This window comes from Hylobates moloch, unplaced genomic scaffold, assembly GCF_009828535.3.
Source record: "Hylobates moloch isolate HMO894 unplaced genomic scaffold, HMol_V3 SCAFFOLD_4, whole genome shotgun sequence".
Classification (NCBI taxonomy): Eukaryota; Metazoa; Chordata; class Mammalia; order Primates; family Hylobatidae; genus Hylobates; species Hylobates moloch.
The window spans coordinates 55467510-55479346 of NW_026652279.1; positions in this window are offsets into that span (position 1 = coordinate 55467510).

Here is an 11837-nt window from a genome sequence, read left to right on the forward strand (position 1 = left end):
AATTAAATCCAAAATATGCAAATCATGTCATATATAACATCAAACTCATATTGCACTCCAAAAATGGTAGGGTCAGCTTTTACATATTTATTCTACACATGTTTAATAAGAACCTACTATATACCAAAAACTGTGCTGGTTCACAAATGAATGAGAGATAATTCTAGTGTAAATTGTAGTACAGGATCATTGTGTAGAGAGATAAGTGCTCACTGATATCTACTTCTTCTCTACTTCTTGGAACACTGTATGATCATATTGCCTGGCCCCCTTAAAGCATCACCTAGCCAATCTTGACTTCTACAGGTATATAGTCCAATGACAACAAGAAGGAAGAGCAGAAAAAATAAGAAAATTAAGCAAATTAGAAAAAGAAGCCAAAAAATGACCTTGCGCAGTGGCTCACGCCTGTAATCCCAGCACTTTGAGAGGTCGAGCCAGGCAGATCATGAGGTCAGGAGATCGAGACCATCCTGGCTAACACATTGAAACTCGGTCTCTAATAAAAATACAAAAAAATTAGCCGGGCGTGGTGGCGGGCGCCTGTAGTCCCAGCTACTCAGAAGGCTGAGGCAGGAGAATGGCGTGAACCTGGGAGGCGGAGCTTGCAGTGAGCCGAGATTGCACCACTGCACTCCAGCCTGGGCAACAGAGTGAGACTCCGTCTCAAAAAAAAAAAAAAAAGAAGTCAAAATATGGTGTCATTTAGTGAAGGGAAAAATATATGGATGTACCTCAGCAACCATGAAACTATGGTGTATTTCGTGATCACCATAATGACCTTCTCGAGTCACCAAGCATGGTTAAGAACTACCATAAAGATATTAATCAATTTTAAAAGAATATTAAGTTAATAAATGAATAAATGAAATTAATGATTAATAAAGTATTAACAATGTTTAGTATTTGTTAGAATATAAAGGATTAATTTTCAGTTATATGTAATATCATTTTCTTGATAACACAGCATGTATTTATCTATTTACAACATTGTGGATGACTGTATTGTAGGTAAGACTTAGCTCAGGGATAGATAATATAGAAAAAAGAAAGGTAATAGAGACATTATTAAATATTTAAGTACTTTTAACAAATTTTCCCTTTGAGCATGACAGGTACCATAAGAGTTTTTACATCTTTCGAACATACTTACCCACCTCAATTCACATGCTCTCTGGCAAGTCAACAAGAGATTAAAAAGCCTCCATGTTATTTTTTCCCTTATTCAGCAACCCAGATTCCTTTTAATCAATAAGGATAATGTCACTAAGCCTTGAAAAGGTGTAAACTTAGACTTATCTATCAAGCAGAGGAGGCACTGTACATCTCCAGGCAGTCACAAACATAGCTTTATCCTTCTTTTTGGGAAAATGTGTCTTGTCTAAGTTTATACTGTCATTTCTCTCCTACAAGCTAATGATATCTTAAGTTAGAACATCATGCCAAGAGAAGTATGTTATCAACCAGAAAAGCAAAATCAATATGATCCTAAACGAACTGCTTCTGCATGTCAATAGTCTTGATGTACCTGAGAGAGTGAGGTATAGAGTATGTTGTTAAACTTTTTATAATTACAAATATTGCTTGTATTTCTTTTGAAATTTGCCACATGCTGATACTAAAAATAATAGATGGAAAATCAAGATAGAAACTTGTAGCTCTAATTTATTTTGTTGTTTGGATAATCAAGATTGTAGGATAGACAGACTAATAATTTCCTAGTTTTAAAGGAAAAAGTATTTCTCTTTGAGTCTCTTTCACTTTGTAAACCATGGTTGAAACAAGTTCAGAGATTGAAAAGGATATTTCTTTAAATATTCACTGAGGAAAAAACTATGTGAGATCCCCTTCCACTCACTCAAGTTCCCAAGGACTACTTATACGGCAAGTTTTCCTAGGAAGAATCTCACTCCACCATTATCTTTTGTAGATATAAACACTTCATGGAAATTTCTGAATGAAAAAGAACATTGCATCACAATAAGATCAATCATGATGGTATGTCCTTAATTTCAAGCATAATGTGATGTATTGTGAGAAAATAGTATGATTTGAAGTTACAGTAGGTTGTTTATTATATATTCTATTTTTAAGGCAATAAACAATTCTTGTGTTCAAGGTAAAAGAGCAAAATTAAACCATGATTTCAAGAATATCAATGTCCCCAAACAGACTTCTTAGTTTTTCTCTGCACTGGAAAAGCATGTATATAATCATTTAACATTGGTCTATTATAACAACATGTCTACATCTTCATGGCATACACCACATCTATACCATAGCTTGATTATGTCTGCTCAAGCAGTGTCCTTATTTTATCTTTCAAGACTATGTCAAACTTCTATTCAAATAAATAAATGTTGCCATTAAGGTCTCTTAATTATATGGCTACTTCTGAGCCATTAAGAAATAATCGGCTGGGCGCGTTGGCTCACCCTTGTAATCCCAGCACTTTGGGAGGCCGAGGCGGGTGGATCACGAGGTCAGGAGATCGAGACCATCCTGGCTAACACGGTGAAACCCCGTCTCCACTAAAAGTACAAAAAATTAGCCAAGCATGGTGGCGGGCGTCTGTAGTCCCAGCTACTCAGGAAGCTGAGGCAGGAGAATGGCATGAACCTGGGATGCAGAGCTTGCAGTGAGCCAAGATTTCGCCACTGCACTCCAGCCTGGGCGACAGAGCGAGACTCCATCCCCCCCCCCAAAAAAAAAGAAAGAAAGAAAGAAAGAATCTAAAAATATTGGATTGAGAATTTCGAGTAGAAAACCAATAAATAAATTATCAGGCTACTTGTCTTATCTTTTGAACTCAGGCTATATTATTGAAATGTATGAGAAAAAAAAACATTAAGACAGTAAAACACACACACATATAAACACACACACACACATACATACACACACACACACAAAACCCAGATTGGAATATCTACAAGATCCATGTTTTCTTTTTTGTTTTCTCTTATTCCCAATTGCATTTAAATTAAAGGAAAATTATTCTACTTCTGCTTTCATCCTCTCCTACATATCCCACTTGGGAGATATCAGAAGTTACTAGATTAATTGCTACATTAGTAATGCTGTGATGCACATGTCCTTGGGCAGTCAGTTCTCTAGGGATGAAAGGCACTTACTGCCTGGCATTTTCAACTCATGTCTCTAAATGCTTTTATTCCCATTCTTTGGCTGCAGCAAATATTGCATGCAGTTGTCACATCAGTTGATTCTGTGATAGTGTTGGATTTGTTGCTTTATGAACATTTTTCTGTATTCTGGCACTGAGCAGAATTCCTAGCATATATCAGATGCTCAATATATACTTGCTAGGAAAAAAAAAACAGAAATAAATGGGTAAAAGAGTATTTAGTTACCTTATAAAGTATGGAGTTAAGCATTGAAACAAATATATAACTTCTCTTTTATGTATACTGTACGCAGCAGAATGTTTCTTCATCTAAGAACCCATTGTAGTACAGAATGAGGCAATACTAGGAACTAAGTGCCAGGCATGGTGCATTCCTGTAATCCCAGTACTTTGAGAGGCAAGGTGAGAGGATTGTTTGAGCCCAGGAGTTTGAGACCAGCCTGGGCAACAGAGAGAGACCCTGTTTCTACAAAATAAAAATAATAATAAAAAAATTCAAGCATGGGTGTGTGCCTGTCACTTAGTTACTCAGCTACTCAAGAGGCTGAGGATCAGACTGCTTGAGTCCAGAAAGTTGAGGCTGCAGTAAGCCACGATCACACCACTGCACTCCAGCCTGGGGACAAAGCAAGATCCTGTCAAAATAAAAAGAAACTAAATGGTGCCTGTCACTAGCATCTTCCATATTCCCCTTAGACTTTGTCCCAGTTTGTCTCCAGAACTACCAATGTCTTCATGATTCAGATCTCTTCCTGAGAAGAGTAAGAATATAAGAATATATCTAAGTTGTTAAAACCCAGATGTCTTCCCATGAGGAGTGACTCTGTTAATTTAAAACAAAACTTTAAAATATTGTAGATCAATGAAATCACAATAAAGCAAAACTTTAGATTTTTTAAATGGAACATTCATGTCATTAATACCAAAAAGTGATAAAGACAACCAAAGGGAAGAGAAAGAAAAAGCAGAAAGAAAGAAAAGAAGGAAGGAAGGAAGGAAGGAAGGAGAGAGAAAGTCAATCAAAGGGAAGAAAAAGAAAAAGAAAGAAGAAAGAAGAAACAGGAAGGAAGGAAGGAAGGAAGAAAGAGAAAAAGAAAGAAAGAAAAGAAAGGAAGGAAGGAAAGAGAGAGAGAGAGAGAAAGAAAGCCAAAGGGAAGAGAAAAAGAAAGAAGGAAGAAAGGAAGACAGAAAAAGAACAAAAGAAAGGAAGAAAGAGAAAGAAGGAAGAAAGAAAAAGAAAGGAAGAAAGAAAGAGAAAGACGAAGGAAGGAAGAAAGGAAAGAAAAGAGAAAGAAAGAAAGAAAAAGAGAGAGAAAGAGAAGGAAGGGAGAGAAGAAATAAAAAAGAGGGAAAGAGAGGAAGACAGAGAGAAAGAGAAAGAAAGAAAGAAAAAAAGAAAGAAAGAAAAGAAAAAGGAAGAAAGGAAGGAAGGAGAGAGAGGGAGGAAAAAAGGAAGGAAGAAGGGAAGGAAAGGAAAGCAAGGAATAAAATTTTAAAAACGTTCAAACCAGGCCGGGCGTGGTGGCTCACGCTTGTAATCCCAGCACTTTGGGAGGCCGAGGCGGGCGGATCACGAGGTCAGGAGATCGAGACCACAGTGAAACCCCGTCTCTACTAAAAAATACAAAAAAATTAGCAGGGCGTGGTGGCGGGCGCCTGTAGTCCCAGCTACTCGGAGAGGCTGAGGCAGGAGAATGGCGTGAACCCAGGAGGCGGAGCTTGCAGTGAGCCGAGATTGCGCCACTGCACTCCAGCCTGGGCGACAGAGCAAGACTCGGTCTCAAAAAAAAAAAAAAAAAAAAAAAAAAAAAAAAGTTCAAACCTATTTATAAATATGAATCCAAACTTTCCAACTGAAAATCAGCAAACAGAAACTAGAAGCAAAGTAAAGAATAATACACTATGAAGGCCAAGTGTATATATACTTTTCAATATTAAAATTTATGAATATTATTCAAAATATTATTGGAATCAGGAAAAGTAACCCTCTTTATAGATAATGAAGTTATTTGATAAAATTTGACATCCCTTTTTTTTAATTTAAAACATTAGAAACCAATGCTATGGTTTGACTTTTTGAAAACACTGAAACACTCGTGTTGAATGTCCTTCCAAATTTCATGTTAATCCCCATGGTGTTACTATTAAGAGGTGGGGCCTTTTGCAAAATGATTTAGTCATAAGAGCACTGCCCTGGTAAATGGGCTAATGCCCATATAAAAGCAGCTTCAGAGAGCTTCCAGGTCCGATTACTCCTCCTGCATTGTGAGAAAACAGGATTCATTCCTTTTTGCCCTTTTGCCATATGAGGACTAAGCAACAAGGTACCATCTACAGAGCAGAGAATGGGCCCTCACCACACACGAAATCTGCCAGCATCTTGATTTTCAATTTCTCAGTTTACTGAACTAAAAAATAGATTTGTATTATTTATAAAATGCCCAGTCTAAGATATTTTTATAGCAGAAAGAATGGACTAAGACAGTTTCCAAATATGATCAGTAACAAAGCAGCATTGCTTTTGTCACTACTACCATTTATGTTTGTTTCCTAATTGCTAGTGAATGAAATTAAGCAAAAGGGAAAAAAGCCGTTATGAAAATAGAAATGTGGAAATAAAATTATTTTAGATGATTGTTTACTTGAAACAAAAATAATCAACTAAACAATTTTGTTACTAATGGTAAAAAAAAAATAATATGACTGGAAAAAAAGCTATTCAGGGTCAAATAGGTGTTATATATATTGTAACAAGCACTTACATCATATGTTGGAGGAAAAGATCCTTATGCTATAGCAACAAGAAAGAAAAAATATCTGTGAACAAACAAGAAAAAGTACATAGGATCTATGAAGGAAATACTAAAATAAAAGTGAAAGATACATAGAATGTTTGAACAAATAGAAATTTATATCATATAGGATAGAAAACTTAAATAACATAAAATATTAATTAATATCTTCTGAGTTAATTTATGTGTTGCATGAGGCACTAATACAAATAAAAACAAAATGCTTTTAAAGCTACATAAGTTGATTGTATAGTTTACTTAATACACAAGCAAGAAGAGTAATTTATGAAAAAAGAAAACTAAAGCATACTATAAAGCTATTAGAATTAAAGCAGCACGGTTCTTGGTATATAAATAAATTGGTGGAGTAAAATCAAAAATACAAAAAGATATTTTATTATATATAAGACTTTAGTAGATGGTAAATGTGGCACTGAATTCAATATATGTTTTTGGAAAAACTAGATAGACATATTGAAAAAAATTACATAAAATAAGTTTTAGGGGGCCAGGCCCAGTGGCTCATACCTGTAATCCCAGCATTTTGGGAGGCCAAGGTGGGCAGATCACTTGAGGTCAGTAGTTTGAGAGCAGCTTACCCAACATGGTGAAACCTCGTCTATACTAAAAATACAAAAATTAGCCAGGTGGTGTTGGGTGCCTATAATCCCAGCTACTTGGGAGACTGAGGCCAAAGGATCATTTAACCTGGGAGGCAGAAGTTGCAGTGAGTGGAGATCGTGCCACTGTGCTCCAGCTTGGGTGACAGAGAATCCATAATAAATAAATAAATAAATAAATTCTAGATAAATTAAAAATTTAGGCTGATTAGATACAGTCAGGATGATATCTGCCACCAGGAGACAGGGACATTGGGAAGACTGGAGCACTCTGAGCGGATTTTCAGAGGGAAGTTACTGAGAGTGGACAGAAGAAGGACACAGATGCTGAGCTGAAGGAGGAGGAAGCTGGAAACCCTGTACAGGGCTGCCATGCACCAGGACTTCTTCCTAGCCCCCAGTAAGTCCTTGAGAAGGGGTGAGTTGAACAGGTGAGGAGTGGCCTGCTTTTGCCATGGAATCCTGGCAGCAGGGGACCACACAACCCCCACAGGCACTTGAGCTGACAGGAAAAGCTACTTAGAGAGATGGTAGGGTCAGGACACCAGTCTGTGTGGAGCATAGAGAGTTTCGTGCAGGAATGTCTGCAGTGGAGCACAGCCCACCCTCAAGGCTCACCATACTCCCACAAGAGACTTTAACCTTAGTACTGCCAGGCCTGAAAAGAAGAGGGTAGTCTGTGAGCTGGAGCCAGTCTGATCTGAGTGCCCCCCTGTCTGCTAGCCTCCTCCAAGGCCTCAGCCCAGCAATACCTGCTTGCAGTGAAGCCTTGGGTGCTTTATGGGGGCCCACATCATAAACTGCTTTTCTTGCAGACCATGCCTGTCCATTGGAGAGCTCCAGCACAGTGGCCCCTGCCAAAACACACAAGGCTACCTATGCCCTCCTCTCACCACAGCTTCACCCATGTTGCTTTGTTGGCACACACTCACCCATGGCCACCATTACTACTTTGCCAGTGTATTAGTCTGTTTTTATGCTGCCAATAAAGACATACCCAAGACTGGGCAATTTACAAAAGAAAGAGGTTTATTGGACTTACAGTTTCACATGACTGGGGAGGCCTCAAAATCATGGCAGAAAGTGAAAGGCACATCTCACATGGTGGCAGACAAGAGAAGAGAGCTTGGGCAAGGAAACTCCCGTTTTTAAAACCATCAGATCTCATGAGACTTACTATCATAAGAACAGCATGGGAAAGACTTGCCCCCATAATTCAATTACCTCCCATCAGGTCCCTCCCACAACATGTGGGAATTCAAGATGAGATTTGGGTGGGGACACAGCCAAACCATATCATTCCATCCCTGGCTCCTCCCAAATCTTATTTCCTTACATTTTAAAACCAATTATGTCTCCCTGACAGTCCCCCAAAGTCTTAACTCATTTCAGCATTAATTTAAAAGTCCACAGTCCAAAGTCTCATCTGAGACAAGGCAAGTCCCTTCCACCTATAAGCCTGTAAAATCAAAAGAAAATTAGTTACTTCCTAGATACAATGAGGGTACAGGCATTGGGTAAACCTAGCCATTCCAAATGGGAGAAATTGGCCAAAACAAAAAGGCTACATTTTAAAACTCCAAAATTGACTCCATTATGTCTCACAGCCAGGTTACACTGATGCAAGAGGTAGGCTCCCATGGCCTTGGGCAGCTCCACCCCTGTGGCTTTGCAAGGTATAACCCCCTTCCTGGATGCTTTCACTGGCTGGCATTGAGCATTTGTGGCTTTTCCAGGCACACAGTGCAAGCTGTCAGTGGATTTACCATTCTGGGGTCTGGAGGATGATGGCCCTCTTCTCACAGTTCCACTAGGTGGTGCCCTAGTAGGGAATCTGTGTGGCAACTCTGACTCCACATTTCCCTTCCACACTGCCCTAACAGAGGTTCTCCATTGTAGGGAGACCCCTTGAAACTACTGCTATGGAATAAAAGATGAAATGCTCCTGATTATTGTAAATACAAAATTGCATGCAAGATTGTGTAAAGACAATGCCAGGTTGGACTGCCAGAATGAGCCAACAATGCATGATATGCTTCCCCCTGCAGAGAGCCTATGAATGGACGTGCAGTCAGGGAGGTTTCACATCACCAAGATTCCTATCTCAGAAAAGCAGACGTTCATAGCTCTGGGAATGGAATGCGACCCTTGTGGAGAGCCTATAAACAGACACATCGGGGTGCCTGTTCATATGGATAAGATAGGGCTATAAATGCCCTCATCTTGCCATGGCTCTTCTAGGCCTCTTTAGGGTTAAGGCATACTCCCTTCTGAGAATTTCTGGTCTAACCAGTTGTCTAGCTTCATGTCCTATTTCTATGGATTGTTTGTAACCAGCTTTTACTGCAACTGTTACTGCTGATTAATATCTTGTTAATCATAGGTTATGAAAAGACTGTGTTTCTGTTTTAAGGCTCTGTTAGAAATTACTGAAGCACACACTATACTGTAAATTCTTATCTCTCTATACTGTACTTCTGCATACAGATGTTATGTTAAAGAATTACTTCATCCCCATGTGACCGTCTCACCTCATAATCAAATGGCCCTAAATCCCTCACTAACCTACCCCCGCCCTCACTAAACTTAATAATAAATGCTGGTATATCCAGTGCATTGGCAGCATTGTGGGATCAGAAGGCAGTGACCCCCTGGACCCAGCTTTCACTATCTTGTGTGTGTCTGTCATTTCTTGACCTGCCAATCTGCCTGGGAACAAAGAAAGAACCCCATTGCATTGCAGGCTGCTGGCCAGATCCCACAATACTCCATGAGGGCCCCTCCCCTGCACCAAACTTCTACTATCTGGACATCCAGGCATTTCTACACATCCTCTGAAAGCTAGGTGGAGAGGGCCAAACCTCAATTCTTGACTTCTGTGCACCTGGAGGCCCAAAATCACATGGAAGCTGGCAAGGCTTGGGGCTTGCACCCTCTGAAGCCATGGCCCAAGCTGTGCCTTGGCCCATCTTAGTCATAGTTGGAGGGGACACAGGACACCAAGTCCCTATACTGCACACAGCAGAGTGACCCTGGACCAGGCTCACAAAACCATATTTCCTCATAGATCTCCAGCCCTGTGATAGGAGGGGCTGCCACAAAGGTCTCTGACATGCCCTGGAGACATTTCCTCCATTGTCTTGGTGATTAACATTTAGCTTCTAGTTCCTTCTGCAAAGGTAGAATGATGGAAGTGGTCCAATATAATCAACCTGCCACCAGGTAGCTGGCTGACCACTCCAAGGAATGGTGCCATATTGAGGGCTCAGTGTTGGTCTCTGCTGCTGGCAAATTGGGCATTCAGCAGTGGCTGTAACCAGGCCATCCTTGGTGAGTGGAAGTCCATGTTGCTGAGCCCATGCGTAACCTCCATCTCTGCTACCATGGCCACTTTGTTCAAGGGCCCATTGGGTGATGACAGGGGTGGCTGGGGAAAGAGGCTGAGTGGTGTCCACAGAATGGCTCATCCTATCCACTTGATTATTAAAATTGTCCTCTGCTGAGGTCACCCATTGGTGAGCATGCACATGGGATACAAATATCTTCACAGTTTTTGAGCACTCAGAAAGGTCCTTCCACATACTTCTTCCCCAAATTTCTTTGTCACTAATTTTCCAATTGTGCTTCTTCCAGGTCCCTGACCATCCAGCCAAATCACTGGCCACAGCCCATGAATCAGTATATAATCACACATCTGGCCATTTCTCCTTCCATGAAAAGTGTACAACCAGGTGCACTGCTAGAGTTTCTGCCCACTGGGAAGATTTCCCTTCATCGCTGTCCTTCAGGAATGTCCTAGAAAGGGGCTATAGTGCTATAGCTGTCCACTTTCAGGTGGTGCCTGCATATTGTGCAGAACCATGTGAACCAGGCCCTAGTCTTCTATTCCTCTGTCCAATGATCATAGGGAACTTCCCGTGAGGTCATCGGTGCAGGCTGGGGGAGAGAAGGCAAGGTGGCAGGAGTGGAGACCATGGGCATTTGAGCCACTTCCTCATGTAACTTACTTGTGCCTTCAGGACCTGCTCGAGCTCCATCACGTATATACCACTTCCATTTGATGATGGAATACTGCTGTGCATGACCCACTTTATGGCTAGATGGGTCAGAAAGTACCCAGTTCATGATAGGGAGTTCAGGTCACATGGTGACTTGATGACCCATAGTCAAAAGTTCGGTTTCCACCAAAGGCCAGTAACAGGCCAAGTGCTGTCTCTCAAAAGGAGTGTAGTTATTTGCAGATGATGGCAGGGCTTTGCTCCCAAATCCTAGAGGCCTTGGCTATGATTCACCTATGGAGGCCTGACAGAGGCTCCAAACAGCATCTCTATCTGCCACTGACACCTTAAGCACCATTGGATCTGCTGAGTCATATGGCTCAAGTGGCAAAGCAGCTTGCACAGCAGTCTGGACGTGCTGCAGAGCCTTCTCCTGTTGTGAAACCCACTGAAAACTGGCAGCCTTTCAGGTCACTTGATAAATAAGCAAAAGTAACACATCCAAATGAGGAATGTGTTGCCTCCAAAATCCAAATAGGCCCACTAGGCATTGTGCCTCTTTCTTGGTTGCAGGAAGGGCCAAAAGCAATGACTTATCCTTCACCTTAGAAGGAATACCTTGACAGGCCCCACACCACTTGCCCCCTAGGAATTTTACTGAGGTAGAAGTTCCCTGAATTTTAGTTGGATTTATTTCCCCTCCTTTGGCACACAAATGTCTCACCAATAAGTCCAGTGTGTTCGCTTCTTCTTGCTCACTGGATCCAATCAGCACAATGTCATCAATGTAATAGACAAGTGTGATATCCGTGGAAACAAAAAGCTATTGAGGTCTCTTCAAATAAGATTATGACACAAAGTTGGAGAGTTGATATACATCTGAGGTAGGACAGTAAAGATATATTGCTGGAACACGTGGAAATTCAAGATGAGGTTTGGGTGGGGACACAGCCAAACCAGATCAACCAGCAAGAGTGTGGACCTTGTTCCTCTTCCACACCAGTATGCGTATGTGCATTCACACCCCACCATGCCACTGCTGCCAGCATGAGCACACCCTGCTACTCGATCATCAGCCACACCACCATTGCCTATGCAAACATGCACATGGATGCCAGGAGCCCTGCCTCCCCTACTCCACCATTGCCATCAGTGCAAACATGTGCATAGAAGCCAGAAGCCCTGTGCCCACCAGTGCCTCACCCCCACACTGGCATGACTCATACAGCAATGCCATAGCCCCACTCACATCAGTACCTTACCACAGCCAATATACATGCAC